This window comes from Bombyx mandarina, chromosome 23 (assembly GCF_030267445.1).
Source record: "Bombyx mandarina strain Sakado chromosome 23, ASM3026744v2".
Classification (NCBI taxonomy): Eukaryota; Metazoa; Arthropoda; class Insecta; order Lepidoptera; family Bombycidae; genus Bombyx; species Bombyx mandarina.
In genome coordinates this window covers 2,482,594-2,500,862 of record NC_143229.1, presented here as the reverse complement: position 1 = coordinate 2,500,862, position 18,269 = coordinate 2,482,594, and the positions used below count along the sequence as shown (strand labels likewise).

General features: G+C 38.3%; 1 protein-coding gene across 6 annotated transcripts in view; it reads right to left on the bottom strand.

Annotated features, from left to right (window-relative positions):
* The window catches only part of Pif1A (PFTAIRE-interacting factor 1A), a 162,880-nt gene that overhangs the window by 86,959 nt on the left and 57,652 nt on the right, over positions 1–18,269 (bottom strand). Inside the window, exon 1 of one of the 6 annotated variants that reach the window (XM_089737224.1) lies at positions 15,644–15,678. The exons of the other annotated variants lie outside the window; for them this stretch is intronic. The gene's annotated coding sequence lies outside the window, so the exon portion shown is untranslated. Of the gene's footprint in view, positions 1–15,643; positions 15,679–18,269 lie in introns of those variants that run through there. 6 annotated transcript variants of the gene reach the window in all.

Sequence of the window (18,269 nt, the reverse complement as noted above, 5' to 3'; positions counted from 1 at the left end):
CATTAGAAAAACTTTGACAAAGACTATTGAACTATACGGAATATAGTAGAACCGTGAATCTTCTACAGGTATTAGAAATTATTAATTAGGCGAATTTTTTAAAGACTTTTTACGATAATTAAAACTAAGTTTACGGATTAATATCGAATTTTTATTATCGCTATATTATTTCCGAAGTTCGCATACAATTACAGTTTTACAGTCGACGACTCGCGAAAACCGAAGAAAGTACTTGATTCGTATTGCTATATCTAAGATCTAAAATAACCAATGAAATAAGTAGTTCCCCTGTACTCTCTGTATCCTTATTGTCGTGTTAACAGCTGTGTGTACAAAATATATTAAATAAATAAAATAACCACTTAACGCCAAATAAGCCAGTTCACTTATTTACGCAATAAAAAAAGCTTTGAACTGATTTTCGTTATCTAAACGAGAATATGTTTTTCGCGGTTACAATACATAAAAACGTCTTCCCAAATAGAGAGCAGTAACATAAACCTCGACCATTGTTTCAATTGAGTAACATAATTCATAGCACATTTGTAACAATGCATGTGGGACAGAGCACCGCTTTCATGGCCCGTAGCGGCGCACCACGTTTTATTAGGACCATTTTAGGATCGGCATTATGAATCGCGAAGAACGCTTTCGAATTATTATTGAACGAGTTTCTCTCTATTGATCGAGTGTTGTGAAGTTACGTAAGATTTGATTATTATTATGCATACCAATCACTCGTAGGTGGTGGTAGGACCTCTTGTGAGTCCGCGCGGATAGGTACCACCGCCCTGCTTATTTCTGCCGTGAAGCAGTAATGCGTTTCGGTTTGAAGGGTGGAGCAGCCGTTGTAACTATACTTGAGACCTTAGAACTTATATCTCAAGGTGGGTGGCGCATTTACGTTGTAGATGTCTATGGGCTCCAGTAACCACTTAACACCAGGTGGCCTGTGAGCTTGTCCACACATCTAAGCAATATTAAAAAAAAAAAAAAAACTCGAACAAGTTGGGGCTGACGGTGTTGCGATCTTTCTATGTCCTCCTCTATGATTCGAAGGAAGGAACCCATAGACACAGCCCAGTGAGTTTCTCGCCGGATCTTTTCATTGGTTTGCGATTCCGACCCGGTAGTTGATTCTGGGAAGCACTACTCTTGTCTGCTAGATGGAGCGACGACCTGCGCAAGGCAGCTGGCAGTAACTGGATGCGTAGAACCGAAGATCGGGTTCAGTGGCGAGCTTTGGGGGAGGCCTATGTCCAGCAGTGGACTGCCGCAGGCTGATGATGATGATGACTGCTCTTGTTATGCTAGTGTTGCCAGTGAGCCCGTGAGCTCACCTACCCGCTCGCGCGTAGCTCCTACTATCCCTTAGGCTACCAGCGAATAGGTAGGGATAAAAAGCAGGAAGGAAGCTATGACCACTCCACACGTCGCCGTTCCGAAGACAAGGCGAATATGGCGTTTCCAGAAGTATGTTTCTCCTGTACTAACTAACATTACCTCCCCGCTTCGGTTGCCGCCAGCGCTAACACATATTCCCCTTCGAATACTTAAGCGAAGCACTTTATCTTATCTAATATCTTTAAACGAGCAGTTCTTGTATATATATAATCTGAATCTCGGAAACGGATCCAACGATTTTCATAATATTTAGTATACAGGGGATTTCGGAAGCGATAAATCGATCTAGCTACGATTTATTTTCAATTTTTTTTGTTTTATTCGTGTTTTCAATCGATAATTTTGATTTTTACTTTAAATAAGGAGTTCATATATTTTTATTATTCTATCGATAAGATCGAATAATATTATTCATATTTCATTGTCTTACCAATATGTAATTCGTATTTAAATATCATTTCTAAAAAACACAATTTATCAAAAAAAAAAAAAAACCGGTCATTAACTAGTATTATTAAAATACTATTACAGTTTAGTCTAGTGTTTATTGTTTCAAAAGATTCGACATCTTAACTATTTTCATGATCAATGACGACTGACTTTCAATGAAGTCCGCTGTGATGGTGAAAATCTTAAAAAAATATTTAATTACGTCTAACAATACTCTTTATAATAGGCAATGATCTAGCTGCGCCCATGACATTATCAATGTTAATGAGCGACGCTAACGAGTTACCATCAGGTCCGGTGGTGGTACGGTACGCCCAACGGTAATAAAGCCCCGGGTTGTTTTTTCAATAGCATTCTTGAGTCGTCTACAATATTAAAAGAAAATAATCAAGTGATTGATCACGAAATCATTATCAATCGAATACATAATTATAATTTTCATATCGCTCATCCCACGCGTGTTTTAAATCAAATAGATGTTACTAAAGTGTAGCCCCAGGGCATATCTGATTGTAATCTCAATGTAAACAGACGCCTAAACTTTCGATTTGTTATATTAAGTTCACTACTAGTTTAGCAAGAAAAGTACAATTCCCAAAAAAGAAAAGGTCAGTCAGTAACCATCTTTTTAGACGGGGCTGGTGGTGGGAACCAGTACCAGCGTCCATGAGTTCAGTAACCGGTAATAACTAATAACAGGTGGGTCGTCTTTGTCTTGGAAGGTCCTTAACCCGTAATTAATCATAATTCGAATTGATATGAAATCTATTTATATATTATATAAAAAAGAAGTATGGACATATGTATGTGCACATAAAATTTTCTGACTTAGTTAGCTTTCTGAATCGTCTTATCGCTTTTATGTTTCAATATAAAATTACAGTATTTAAAGGGGAAGCCGCGGGCGTAATTAGTTATAGAATAAGTACGGTGGTTTGACATTTCAGACCATTAAATTGAAGATGCGTTGACATTTAAAGTATTACTAAATAATACTTCGATAATGCTGATTCAATTCAATTAACAACTTAAAATAAAGGGTAAATGCCATTACAAAATGTACATTGTTATATTTGGGTTTTTTTTTTTATTTCTTGCTAATATGGGTGGCCGAGCTCACGGGCCACACGGTGCTAAGGGCTCACAATCAACCATTCCTCCGCCAAAAGAACTCCAGAAATGGACTTCAAAATCATTTAAGTAATAAGTCAACTTTTTTTTTGTTATTGCTCATGTTGGCAGACGATCATACGGCCCACCTGATGGTGAGTGGTTATCGTCGCCCATAGACTTCAGCAATGCCAGGGGCAGAGCCAAGCCGCTGCCTACCGATACTCTAATAATTCCGACGCGTTAAGTATTTGGAATTAACAAAGTGACTTGAAATTTGCTGTATCAATAAAATAAAAATCATAGTATTGGAATACAATACTGAACTCAAGTCCACGAACCCAGATCTGATAGAAATTCAAAGAATACTCACTAAAAGTATCACAGTAACTGTTTGAAAAAAAGAAAACACGTTACGAATGATTCACATTGTTCACACGACACTTCAGCATCGAAACTACTAGCCTAAAACGATAACTGGTTTCCAGCCTACGTACGAACGATGCGCTTAAGATGTTCTAAAACCTGTTGTATTTTTAGTTTAGGTTCCCATATAAGTGCCGTTTCTAATTTAAAGCTTGAAGCTTCACAGTTCTGACACACAATTAATTCTATTTTTTTATTTATTTAGCACAACAAAACAATTCGAATTACTTTAGCGATAAGTTTATCGATAAAAATCTAAACGGCCGTCTGGTGTAGTGGTAAGTGACATGGTCACTACACAAGGGGGTCGCGGGTTTGAATCCCGCCAAGGTAAGATATTTGTATGATAAATATAAACGTCTTTCCAGGGTTATTGGGTGTATATTAAATATATGTATGTGTATAATAAAAATATTATATTTATTTCCGTTATTTGGTACTTGTAACACAAGTTCTTTACGAACTTAGCACGGGACCAGTTAACGTGGCGTGATTGTTAGAAACAAAAAAAAAAAAAACTGTGAAGTGCATCGATACACGTAACCGAGTTTTTATAAATCGATTTTCTACGATTTCGTAGGAGGAATTCTTGAACCCAAAACAAACCACAGCAGCGACAGGACTAAGCACCTGTCGCAGAAGCTAGACTAAACATAAATAAGAACTCCTCGCCATTAAATGCATGCTCTGTCTGTCTTGTCAAACTTGTTATTTTGCATATTTTTTATGTCTTTTCTGAGTTTCCAACTATCTACTACTGGTTTTAAATGAATTATCAATAAAAATAGCACCCTATGTACGTTCGTATAAATGAAATAGTACCGAATCTATATATTAATACGTGGAGCAAAAACTTTATCCCTTTTTACGAAAATTGCGCGGACGGAGAAGTATGACATTTTACACACTTATAGAGAATATAGAGAAATAGTGCACAATGCTAATATTTTTTTAAAAGAATTCATAAAAGATACATTAAATCAATAAAGAAAACATTACACACACTACATACCATGTATTTGACGCACGCACGCATGCATACTATTTATTGTCAAACTTTTGTTCTTGACGTCTGTTGTCAAATTGAGATTAAATATTGTTTGTCTTTGTTAATATTTTTTATAGTGTAGTCTTGGCGAAATTTGTGATTATAGAAGTATAAAATACAATCATAATAGTGTACAAACTTACAATTCCAATTAATTATAGTCGAACTTCGACTACTGCGGGACCTCTAGTATAATTCAAAATGTTCAATGAAATAGCTCATCGATTTGGATCGTATGGTCGCGATGTTTTTTAATTATTTATTGCCCTGTGGTCAGACGAGCACACGGCCCACCTGATGGTGAGCAGTTACTGTCGCCCACGGACTTCAGCGATGCCAAGGGCAGAGCTAAGTCGCTGCCTACCTGCATCAAATAGTGTGTGGGAATAATACTCCTGCGGTATAAACGTAGTGCTTGTGAGTTATAAAGTACCTATAATTTACATGGAATAGAATTGTTAAACTCAACACCAGGTGGGTACCTGGTGTTAAGTGATTGCTGGAACTAGGAGATATCACAAATGTAAATGCTGCCTTATACTCTGAGACATATGGTCCAAGTGCCAATATGAAGTTTCGGTTGTATCGTGTAACTGTTCCACCCTTCCAAAAGAAACTGTATTTGAATTAATCTCTACATCAAATTCACCCTCCGCCGGTTGTTTCAATACTAAAGCAAACAAATTCACGAAACATTAACGTGGACCATATGAAGTATATTACAATAAGTGCCTCCAAAACAATAGATCGCCCGTCCGCGTCTAAATTAATCCCGACGTATTTGGCCGGAGTGATGTCAGTATGGTCGTAAACCGCGCCCTTGTCAGAAACAAAAATATAGCTATTATCCTATTAAAGCCACGGTTGCCGCGGTCATGCATGGAACAAAAGATCATGTCCTTGGCACGCTCGATTCGTATATCTGCGTGTATATCTCAAGATGACTGTGCTTAGTGCGAGTTTTTAAACGTTCTCGATAATTCAGGAACTCGGCATCAAGCAGCGTCTATTTGCTATACAGTATAGTACAACCTCGAATGGTGGATTTCTTCGGACACGTTTCGCGACGAGATGGCCGGTCCATAGAACGCCTCGTTGTACAGGGAAGCGTTGATGGTACAAGAGTGCGCGGGAGGCCACCAATGCGGTAGACCGACCAAATTAAAACTGCTGTGGGAGGTCCCCTAAATGAGTGCAGTAGGATGGCCTCGAGCAGGGAGAGATGGTGGGACATCGTGATACGCATCAAGTCTGCCCATTCCAACACTACATGACGACCACAACCACTCTGTCAAGAGTGACACGATTGAGAAGAATAACGTAAAAGTTAGCTCATATTTGTATGGAATGGGATCGTTTGCGTACGTTTGCCGCTAGGGGCGCTGTTCCAACTGCATACAAAATTGGGTTAACTTTTACGCGATCGAGAACGTTAAAAAACTCACAATAAGCACACAGAAACTTAAAGTCTCAGTTGTATCTCGCACCGATGTGCGAAGGAGAGCTCTTCTAACTGGCTTTCAAACGATTACCGGAGCATGGACATCCAAACATGAACACGATCCGCGCAGAAATACGATCGAAATCTCAACTGAATTTCAACAAGAAATGCGGCATTTTCAAAAATGGCAAAACCGACTCGCTCGCTGTACCAATTAGCAGCGTGATTATAACGTTCAGTGCGTGCTCGCAATATCAGCAAAAACTCTTTAAAATATAACACATACTTTAAGAAATGTATGTCATTACCTATTTTACAATTTTCAGCCGTAATAGGCAGTAATAATCCTCTGTTGTGAAGGATTAAACTCTCCCGTATATCTGTCCCCCGGTGACGGACAACAAAATGACGTAATCACCGGCTTTGTGCATCGCCTTGTTGGTCGGAATTCTTGTAATTGTCTAGAATTATGTGGAAATGTCGATGTTAATGAACTTAAAGCGGAGAAAGTCAGGTTTGTTGAGATGCTATTTCGTAATTTCGTTGTTTCAAATGCAGTTTCAATTTTACAAGTGCAAGTTTAATTATCTGTAACAACAGAACATTAAGGAAAGAATAGAAAAACTAATAATAATATGGTTGGGTTGATTGGATACAAAAAAATTATGTATATATTTTTTTACATCTGACTGAGCTGGCATTTTAAACTGTATTAAATAAGCCGAAAACTTTCATACGACACAGCAATAAGTTCACTCAAACCCCTTTGCCGCAAACATCTTCGATAAAAAAACTAGCTATGACCGAAAATGGATCCCATTTTCTCTGTCAAAGCTTGAAACATGCAAGTATCATTGCAAATTTCTTTTTTTTTGTATTGATTTTTTTTAATTGTAACTACTTTTCAATTACCTTCATCAAAAAGAGAATAATTCTAGAAATTCCGTTCAGGTTATACTTTGTTCTGTATTAATTGTATAAATTAAAAATTAAAGAGTTTCGTGTAAATCTAGGTAATCTAAAATCTAACTTTCATTTCGTGATTAGGAATGAGTAAAATTGGACTTGCTTTTGCAGTCTCGTTCTTGATTTTCCGAAAAAGTGGTCTTGCCACGAGACCTATTATTAGACCAATGCAACACTAAACGAAAAAATATAAGTTCCGTTGAAATTACGAGTTATAATATTTATCGTGACTTGAAAATCACATCATCATTCGCTACTATATTGGTTACATATGTTTTTTTATTGCTTAGATGGGTGGACGATCTCACGGCCCACCTGATGTTAAGTGGTTACCGGAGCCTATAAACATCTACAACGTAAATTCCGCCACCCACCTTGAAACATGACTTCTAAGGTCTCACTTTTAACTACGACTGCCCCGCCCTTCAAACCGAAACGCATTACTGCTTCACGGCAGAAATAGGCAGGGCAGTGGTACGGTGTGGACTCGCAAGACGTCCTACCCCCAATAAAAATGTACAAAGTTCTTAGGCGCAGCTACACTATACTTTTCTTTTTTTTTTCCTACCTATGCTGATAGCCTTAGGTGAGCTCACGGGGCTCAACCGGAGAGTTGCTTAACACTGACCCTAGCAAGGGCAGTGCTTCGCAGAATCTACCACCAGATCTGAAACGCGACCCACTGAGAAGGTCCGGCGAGAAACTCAGTGGGCAGTTAGTTCGCTTCGCCCGGTCACCGTCCTCGTCGAACCCGTCGCTTGCGACGAAGGGTTCGACGAGGACGGTGACCGGTGCTTGTGGTGCCTAAAAGCACCGTTAATGGATCAGGAGGATCCGTAATGACGTGCTTTGGGCGACGTCGACGGTTTACCATTCGGTCTACTGGATCGGGTATGTAGTTTCCAGCGGCTACGATGAGAGGGTTCTCATGTCGTGCCGCCTTCTCAAAATGGCGCAGCGATGCCGACTGCAGATACTTACTAACTGAATCGAGTTCCAGGTCATCGTAGAGATCCACGTTCCTCAGGAACCATGGTGCTCCGAAAGCTATCCTGCAGAATCGGGATTGAATAACCTGAAGGGATTTCAAGTGGGTGCGGGCTGCGTGAGCGAACACTACGCTTGCATACGTCATGACGGGGCGTATGCAAGTTTTGTAGAGAGTTACCTTATTACGGAGGGACAGTTTGCTTCGACTACAAAGCATTGGGTAAAGTCGTCCTAGTATAAACGCGGCGCGGTCGCGTACCGTTTTTATATGGGGACGGAATGTCATCCCTCTGTCGAGGGTGACGCCTATTTGACTTTCGAGGCCCACGTATGGGCTGGCCAAAGAGAGTGATGGGGCTAACGGCGGAGGTGTTTGCGCGCCTATTAAGGAGTGGGATGCTCGAAGTGGTGTTCGGAGGGCGACCCCTTTTGAAGAGCACCGCTGTGCTTTTCATGGGTTTGATGTCGATTCGCCACTTCCAGGACCACTGTCCCATGGTGGCTACTGCGATCTGGAGTCGCCGATGAAGCAACGACATCTTCCTACACGAGTAGTAGATAGCCGTGTCATCGGCGAAGAGCGTTAGATGGGTCTCCGGAGACCGATATACCTTTCAATAGTCAGTTGAATTTAAAACTGAATGCAAAGCCCCGTCTAGTACAACAAATATTCACGTTAGGAATGTTAGAAATTGTTTTAAGTAAGTGAAATATTGTCTCGGTCCGTTAGCTCTGATTGTTTTGAAGTAGTCGCACGAGTGTGTACGTCGTGTTTCGAAAACGTTCCGGTATGATTCGCGTTAGATTTTTTTTTTTTTGACGACGCTGCGTTCTTGCTAACAAAACTCTCGTAATTTTTCATGAAAGATTTATAATAAGGCGTTTATCAATTTCATTTTATAGCAACTTGTAACGTTTTGGTAAGTTTTAAACGTATGATGAAGAGGTATTAAGTAATCTATATACATAAAAATGAATTGCTGTTCGTTAGTCTCGCTAAAACTCGAGAACGGCTGGTCCGATTTGGCTAATTTTGGTTTTGAATTATTTGTGGAAGCCCAGAGAAGGTTTAAAAGGTAGATAAATATGAAAGTGCTCGCAATTAAATAAAAATAACAATTTTGTTTTTCCTTTGATGTCAGACGGATTCCTTTTGTTTGTTTTAAAGTTTAGGTATTTTATTTATCGATTGAAGCACTACGAAGTCTGCCGCGTCAGCTAGTAGCTAATAGTTTAAGATAAGTGCTCAGGATCCTGGTTAAAACTCTTTATTGAATATGTGTGAAGACCATGTTATGCTATTTAATTTTAGACTTTATTAGAATAAAATAAAGAATACTTTTTGAAAATATTGTTTAAAGTGATCGTTTCATCTTTTCTAAAAAACACTATCTTTCCTTAATAAAGTTTGTCGTGTTTTTATTTCTTTTAGAGAAACATGTGCATTGAGCAATGCGATTGCAATCATCAATTATCAAACCAAATATAGAAATTGGGTAGCGCGGGGAAAGTCAAAATTGTTCTCAGGCGTTGTTCAAAAAGTAATATATATATTTTTTATCTAACAGAGGACTTTTATTGTATTTTCAGTCGGCTAAGTTAATAGTAACGACACATGACTATTACATATTTTGATGACTCACATTATGAGGTTTATTTTTGTAAAATTGCGACTGATTCTATGGAGTAGTTTTTTTTTAATCCCCGTTCAAATGTGAACAGTGAAAAGCGGCATTTTCGACATAGTATATTTATTATGCTTTTACCACCTAAGAGGCTAAAAAAATTTCCAGATAAGATGTATTGAAAGAGCGACAATATTAAAACCGGTTTTTTTTTTTTTTTATTGCCCTTGTAGGCAGACGAGCATACGGCCCACCTGATGGTGAGTGGTTACCGTCGCCCATGGACTTCAGCAATGCCAGGGGCAGAGCCAAGCCGCTGCCTACCGTAAAATAGTTCACAAAATAGATGACGATTTTGAGGTTAAAGATACAGTCCTTTCTGGAAGGCTTGTTGAAGCTGATGATAACGATAAAAGCAATTGATGGAAACCTCAGAGTCGTGACATGGCTGAGAATTTATCGGACTCGACATAAATTACTTATAAAACGGTACTATAGTTTCGTAATAGCAGTAGATTTCTTGTAAAAAGTTTTAGAAAGGGCTCGCACGTGACTTATCTACAAGTTTAGTTTCTTTAGTTAGATTCTTGTTTGTTAGTTTGTTTTTTGCAGACAACACCCTCTGGATTCTATAACCGGACTTCAATGGTGATACAAAGTTGCTGTTTACTTAACAAGAGAAATCAGTTCAATTATAGCTTAGGTTAGCTTTTTATTTATTACTCTACGTCGATGGAGAAACGAAGTTCACAACACATGTCAATCTGTTATAGAAATATGTTTAGTAAGAGCGCTGCACACAGTTAGATGGGTATGCATTTAAGTATTTTTTTTTTTACTTTTTAGTTCTTGTTATGATGGGTGGACGTGAAATCTAAAGAAAGTACTAAGAGAATATAGGACAATAAAAAAAACGTGTGGCACTCTGGAACTGCCGCGGTAAAGCTATTGCAAAGTATTTTTTATCAACTTATGCAATTATAATTAGACAATGATAATTTAATATTAAAACAATAATAAAACAAGACCACGCTATATTAAACATTAATAACCTTACCTGTCCCCTTCACACTCATAAGCTAGACCGCGCGAGAGAGAGATGGGCAGACTGTTCATGATGCGCATGCAGTGTGACGTCACGCCACGCGCATATTCACAAACACTACACAAGCGCAACGTGTGAATGTGTTAAACGCGAGCTACATGGTAGGCGGAGTGAGGCGTGTAAGGTTTTTTTCGTTACGGAATTTCATGATTCCGCTCTCAGGCCGCGCTCAAGGCCCGCGATAAAATCTATGCAATAGCATAAAAATGGCAACGAGTTGAATCATAGTTTTGGAGAATTGCTTGAGAAAATATATAGTGTTTTTATCTGTAACATCTAATATATATAACAGACAGATAATATATACTTTAACATATTATTATATAGATTATCATATCACGTAATATATCGAATTAGCAACCTTCCGCCTCTTCTCCGCAGTCAATTAAAAATGACCGAATTCAATGATTTGAACTACATATTTTAAATTACTCTTCATTAAGTTCCACGTATGTACATAATAATATTATGTTTTAATGTACGTAGAAACTATGTTCTAATCGCGCTTATTAAACGTTACAAAGTATAACGCGTTAGCTATAATTAACTTAAATTACCGAAACTGGATAATTACGATATGAAATGTACTAGTTTATTAGCCAAGTTACACATATGGACAGGTCTGGCTAAGGCAGTCTGTGTTTCCTGTGACACGCCCAAGCCAAAAATGGAAAGGAAAGGAGCAGAGACGTGTTTAATAAAATAATTAGAGTTCTAGAATTCTTGTTTTGAAATAGCCTGAAATATTCCTGGCTTAAGGTGAGACGTCGTTTAGTATAAGCCATGTTCGATACCGGGAATGTTTTTTTCTTCTTATTATTACTAAGTTTGTATTGTTATTCCGATAAGAATAACGCTGTCTGTCGTCGAATAGCAGAAACGAATATCAAAAGAACTAGTAATATCGAGAACGCTCGAGAAATGTAACGCCATCTATTATCAAATAGCGGAAACACGTATTGAAACGACCGGTCTTTTGAAAATGTTCTCGATAATTGTAGAGATGTCGTATCGATTATAAAAGCGTTGTAAAGATGATACGAAGGGAGTTAGTAATCGGATCTACTCGAAGCGAAACAGCAAACGGATCACCTGAAGCGAATTACGAATTGTAAAGTATTCTGTGAGTGTTCTAAGTATTAAATAGAGTTTTAATTTGTACTTCGGTGGAAGTTTTATTTATCCCGCACCCCCAGCGCGTAGCAGTAGGTATATACGTTAATTTGCCTAATTTGCCTAATATGCCACCCAATGCCTTGACTTGTGCATTCGTAATATATTTTATTTGGACGTCATGTTTTTTTTCTCTCTACTTTTAAATATACAAACTTACATGTATTACTATATTCGATAGAGGTTTTTTTTTGTAGAACGCTAAATTGTTTCACTTACATGTATGTACGTCTTAAATAATTAGGTATGGAAATAACAATGGAGCTAAAGACAAACGTTGGGTGCATATAGCTGTCATCGTGATTTGCGGCACTGGCGTCAAGGTGGGCAGAACAATGGAACATAGGGCGCAGCTTCCGACCGGATACTCCGACGCGTTATAGCGACGCGACAACCCTATGATTGCACTTTATGGCAGGAATACGTGAAAAAGTGTTTGAGAATCTACGTTGCTTTGTAATTTATATGACGGAGTGCGGCTGGTTCTATGGGGTTTTTAAAATGATGACGTCTGCGTTGCTGACGCCATTCTCTTCACCATTATCATTGCCTTCCATAGTGACAGTAACTAAGACTCAGTTTTCCAATGAATTCCATTTATTGCATTTCAAGTGTACATAACAACAGAGAGCTCCGCTTCGGTCGGCTGCTAGAGTCTGAATGCGTTTTTTGTGCGTTTTTTTTTCTGCCTATTCTAGTAACTATGAGGGTTTATTCTAGATTCTCTGAACTAGTAGTTGAGCTCGTGGGGCTCAAACCGGAAGTGTTACTAACTTGCTAACACTGGCCCTAGCAAGAGCAGTGCTTCGCAGAATCTACCACCGGATCGGAAACGCGAGCCACTGAGAAGACCCGGCGAGAAACTCAGTGGATCGGAAACGCGAGCCACTGAGAAGACCCGGCGAGAAACTCAGTGGGCTGTGTCTATAGGGTTTTGTGCGACAATAGTCACTCGTATTTATAATAGAAAGTGGAGGTAGCTTAGTCATGAAGTATCTTCAATGCCGTCTTAAGTAGTTGTTGACATGCGTAACATTAAGGAAACAGTTAGTTTTAACTATTTTTAGTTAACTAAATAGTGATACCGACATATTAATAATACATAACACAAAAGCTTAAGAGAAAATAGACCCGTATTTGATAGAATAAAATGACAACAAAGGCAATGTAGTCGGAGTCAATTAAATATATTTTATTAATTATTAAGTATCACTTATAAATTACTAGTCAAATCTTGATTTAGAAAAAATGGGACTACATGAAAAGCAACAGTTTTCAAACAAAACAAGAATCCCTAAAATCGGTTCACCTAGAAAATAGTTCTAAGGTTTAACTAAACATACATAATTACTGATTCGGTGATCCAGTAATTAGCGGCCCTGGTTGTGGCGTCGATGGTCATGGGTTCGATTCCCAGGTCGGGCAAACATTCGTATCTATATATTCGTATATATGTATTTAAGCATATATAAGTATGTTTATCAGTCTCTGGTACTCAAAACACGGGGAATCCTAATGTGGGTCCGGATGACCATTCGTGATTTGTTTCCAATTAGAAAAGAACAGTTTAAAAAAAAAAACCACTTGAAAACTTCCTCTTTTTTTTTAAAACCGGATAAAAAAAATGTTTCACTAGCCTTAACTAGTAATTATGTACATTTATGTGGAAACTGTCCAAAATTGTACTATATTCAGTATTTTTTGTGAATCATAGACGTCATTGGGAACGTTTTTTCGTCTTTAACCTCAATTTTATTAATTCGACAATTTCTAACGTCTCGCATACTTCACGGTTTTCAAGGTCACATTCGAATTAACATTAAATAATTACCGAAATGAATAAACTGAAATTGAATTAAGCGTTGCACGGACGGTACAGTCATTATATGTATACTACAATTAAAATTACAACCTCATATCTCAAGGCGAGTTAAAATCACGTTCTCCATGTCTACAAACTCCCATGGATAATACTCGGAGAACAGTCAATTCTATGTACATTAAAAAGTAGAACCAAAAAGTATAGAAACATGCAATAGATTTTTAAAAATGCGTGTTATTCAACAACGTACTGTTGTAACGGACCCCGAGGTTCGAGGTTTTTAAAAAAGAAATTTAATAAGCCACTAAGCCTTTATTAATTATAAAAAAAATAGACCTTAATTTTCACACTCTAAAATATTGAGACCAATTATTTGGTTAACGAACCCGGTGAGAGATGAGATGAAACTGACTTGCGGTCGGTGTGAGTAGCAACTCCTTATGTAGAAATGCTGACCTCAGTGTTAGGACCTGGTGGTACCGGTGGACCTCTTTGTGAGTCCGCATGAGTAGGCACCACCAACCTGCCCTATTTCTGCCGTGAAGCAGTAATGTGTTTCGGTTTGAAGGGTGGGGCAGCCGTTGTAACTATACTGAGACCTTAGAACTTATATCTCAAGGTGGATGACGTATTTACGTTGTAATGATGTCTATGGGCTCCAGTAACCACTTAACACCAGGTGGGCTGCGAACTCGTTCACACATATTCTAAGTAATAAAAAATATAAAAAAGGGTGCATCATGTCTTTTATTAACCGGATAGAATTGTAAAAGTACATATTTGTTGCAGCCCACATTTGTAATGTATAGCGTTATAATACTCCACACGAATGTCGCGAGTGGGTGATGTGTCAGTATGTTAACACACATATCATGTTTATTCATGAAATTATCTTCCGGTCAATCGTTAAAATTGCGCGCTATACATTACGCGCTTTCAAAAAAATTATTACATTACTGTTTTTTTTTAAATCTAAAAGGTGCTATTCGAATGTGGAAAGTCTAAACCAATATTACATTTAAATTATATGTCGGAACATCAGTGGAAATAGCTTTGATTTATTAGATTGAAAATGCCAGGTTAATAACCTGGGTGGAATCGGAAATGGCGCTGCGATGCTAATTGTTTATGGGTATAGTTATTATTGACTTATTCAATGGACAATGACGTATGGCAAGTATCAGTTAATCTGTGGATAACGTGTGATATTTGAAATGTTTTTTTATGAGGGTGAGTTGACTAGACAGTTATTTGAGACACAAGGCATCCTCTTTGGGGGCATCATTAGATGATCGCGCGCATCTCTGAGATCGTCGCGTTTCTAGACTCCAATTATTTAATTGTGTTCTTATTTCGACTCTAACCTATAAATGACTGATCACGAGGACAGAGCTGATGATCGGGAGGAACTCAAACCGACATATATATTTCTGCTTTAAACCCGCTTCGATTGGGGATCGAATATACCTTTGATCGATTCTAATATTTTTTTCTAAATAAGTTAAACAGGAGTAACTATGCCTGTGGTTTTTTTTTAAATTTACATTTAAAAGCAGCCATAACATATTTTATATTTGATAATATTAAAAACAATTAGTTTGTTTGTCCCTCATTCACATCAAAACACAGCAACGAATGGATTTTTTTTAAAAGTAATAGTTATTAGATCAGGAGAGTGACATAATTATGCTACTCTTATCCCGATAAAACATCTCATTCTCACGAGAAACTACACTGACACTTCTTCTTGACCACGCCGCCGTAGTTGCGGGTAACAGCTAAATAGTAACGGTAGTACTAAATAACCTAGTTTTACTGGTGGTAGGACGTCTTCTGAGTTGGCACGGGTAAGTTCACCACCCTGTCAATTTCTGCCGTGAAGCAGTAATGCGTTTCGGTTTGAAGGGTGAAGCAGCCATTGTACTGTAAAAGCTGTGAGGCCTTAGAACTCGTGTCTCAAGGTGGGTGGCGGCATTTACGCTGTAGAGATGTCTATGGGCTCTAGTAAGTACTTCATACCAGATGAGCACATCCACCCATTTAAGCAGTAAAAAAATTAGTATATTTAATTAATTTCACTCACGAATTCGCAGGTATATTCGACAGCCAAAACTTACCTGAAAAAAAAAACAATTTTATTACGAATACAAAAATATAATAATGACAATGCTATTCTCACGGGCTCACCGTTGAATCCGCGGAATACTGTAAAGAGATTCTAATGACGGATCATTGTTCTCTTTGCTCTGTTTAATAAGTATTAGAATATTGTACCGCTAGCTGACTGTGAGAAATGTGATCGAAGTAAGACAGATCGGCAATCTACGAGTCATATTAGAGCAAGGTAACTCGTTAGAGAAAATAAGTAAACTGGGCGCAAAACTTATTTTTGAAAATTTAATCAAGAGGATCTTAATCATTCAACCCTATTACATACACCTACTTACGATAAATCCACAATGACAGGTATTGTCGATTTTATCCATGGGCGACGGTAACCACTCACCATCAGGTGGGCCATAATAATATGCTCGTCTGCCTACAACGGCAATAAAAAAAGATCTGTCTCAATTAGTGGGGCATAGATTTAGTGCACATATATAGACAAACCCCTACCTAATATCTATTGATATAGGTAATGTTTGCTTTTAGTCAACCATAGTACTTTATGAAGTTTCTCAACATTTGATTTATACCTAAATTTTACTATTATATGATTACGAATACTATCAGTTGGACCCATGTATGGCATTATATTCCTTTTTGTTTTGTTAGGAAAATTATTTATTTACGAGAAACACCATAGTAGTAACACTTGCACCAATAGTTGCCATAGAAAAAAAAACAGGCAATCAGCTTAAAAATAGAACAGAAAATGCACTAAGCGGATATCTTTGCCTATTTATGTATATACGCTGGAACTTTTATCTTATCAGTGAAGAGACACCAATGGCATATTTTTCTCTGTTCCTCAATTTCCCGCGATTTTCCTCAATTACTCGTAATTTCCTTGCGTTCCCGCCAAAAAGTCCGAACAACAATTAGTTTACAATGACCATGACAACAGGAGTGTATTCCAAACGGCCTAAATATTGTTACGACAATTAAAAACGCGAAATTCAACCTTAAAAGCGGCGTTAATTGTGTTTACGACACGCGGAAAACCGCAGAAAATACAACATGTCGTTATAGAAAACAAAAATATATCAACTATAAATACAATACGCTAAGGAGCGTTTAGGACAAAAGACCAAACGGTGGATATTGGTAGAGGTCATTACTCTTTTGTTGACATTGAATTAATAACACGCAACACGTGTGCTGGGCGTCTTGGATGAATAATGAAGTTCTGTGGCAATGAACAAATTATATTAGATTAGTTTGTTCGAGAAGACTGGGCTCTTCCTTTATATTTAACATGAAATTGATCGCATTTAAACATACTTCAATATTTTAGCGACAGGGGCTTGTCTGTCTGTCCCGAGATCCGCCGATGTCCGTACATTTTTTTTATTTTTTTTATTGCTAGATGGATGGACGAGCTCACGGCCCACCTGGTGTTAAGTGGTTACTGGAGCCCATAGACATTTACGACGTAAATGCGCCACCCACCTTGAGATATAAGTTCTAAGGTCTCAAGTATAGTTACAACGGCTGCCCCACCCTTCAAACCGAGCCGCATTACTGCTTCACGGCAGAAATAGGCAGGGTGGTAGTACCTATCCGCGCGGACTCACAAGAGGTCCTACCACCAGTTATTACGCAAATTATAATTTTGCGGGTTTGATTTTTATTACACGATGTTATTCCTTCACCGTGGAAGTCAATCGTGAAAATTTGTTGAGTACGTATTTCATTAGAAAAAATGGTACCTGCCTGCGGGATTCGAACACCGGCACAGTTGCATCGCTCAATACGAATGCACTGGCCGTCTTATCTTTTAGGCCACGATGACTTCAGTTGAAATAGTAATGAAAGCACAAACCCGTTGGATTGGACCCGTAACCACCTGAGATTCGAACACCGGCGCATCGCTCAACACGAATGCATGCACGAATATATGTATATATTGTTTTTTACCGGAGGCTATTTCAGTTACGCCCTCGCGGGTAAGTGAGCTCACGGGTAAGTGAGCTCACGGGTAAGTGAGCTCACGGGCTGATCCTGAGAGATTTTGCTTACACAGCCCTTGCAAGAGCAGTGTTTCGCTGAATCTACCACCGGACCGGATTCGCGACCCACTGAGAAGATCCGGGGAGAAACTCAGTGGGTTAGTTCGTGTGTAACGTTAACAGTTTACGATCAAATAGCTTTCGAATACTATCGGAAGCAAAAGGGAACAATTCGCGAGGAATTAGCTCATAGCTGTAGACGCTTGTGGAATTTTATTCAACAAACAAAACAAAAACTTACAAGGGCGGATTACAATTGCTTCTCTTCACAGCCTATTACAAGGCACACGTGTTTCTAACCGACTTCCTTAGTGACTCGACGCCCAGCGTGAATCAGGATCAAAATTATATCAAACAAGCTACCATCGGGAAACGTGCGGAACTATTACTACTGCGTCTTAATGACCGCAAAACATTGTACAGTCAACACGTTTAGAGATCGACTTTACGAGTGTGTGTGTGTGAACATGTCTCACTAATGTTGATGTAATATTAAACACCTGAGTGTTTAATATTTAGATCTGAGGATCTGAATCC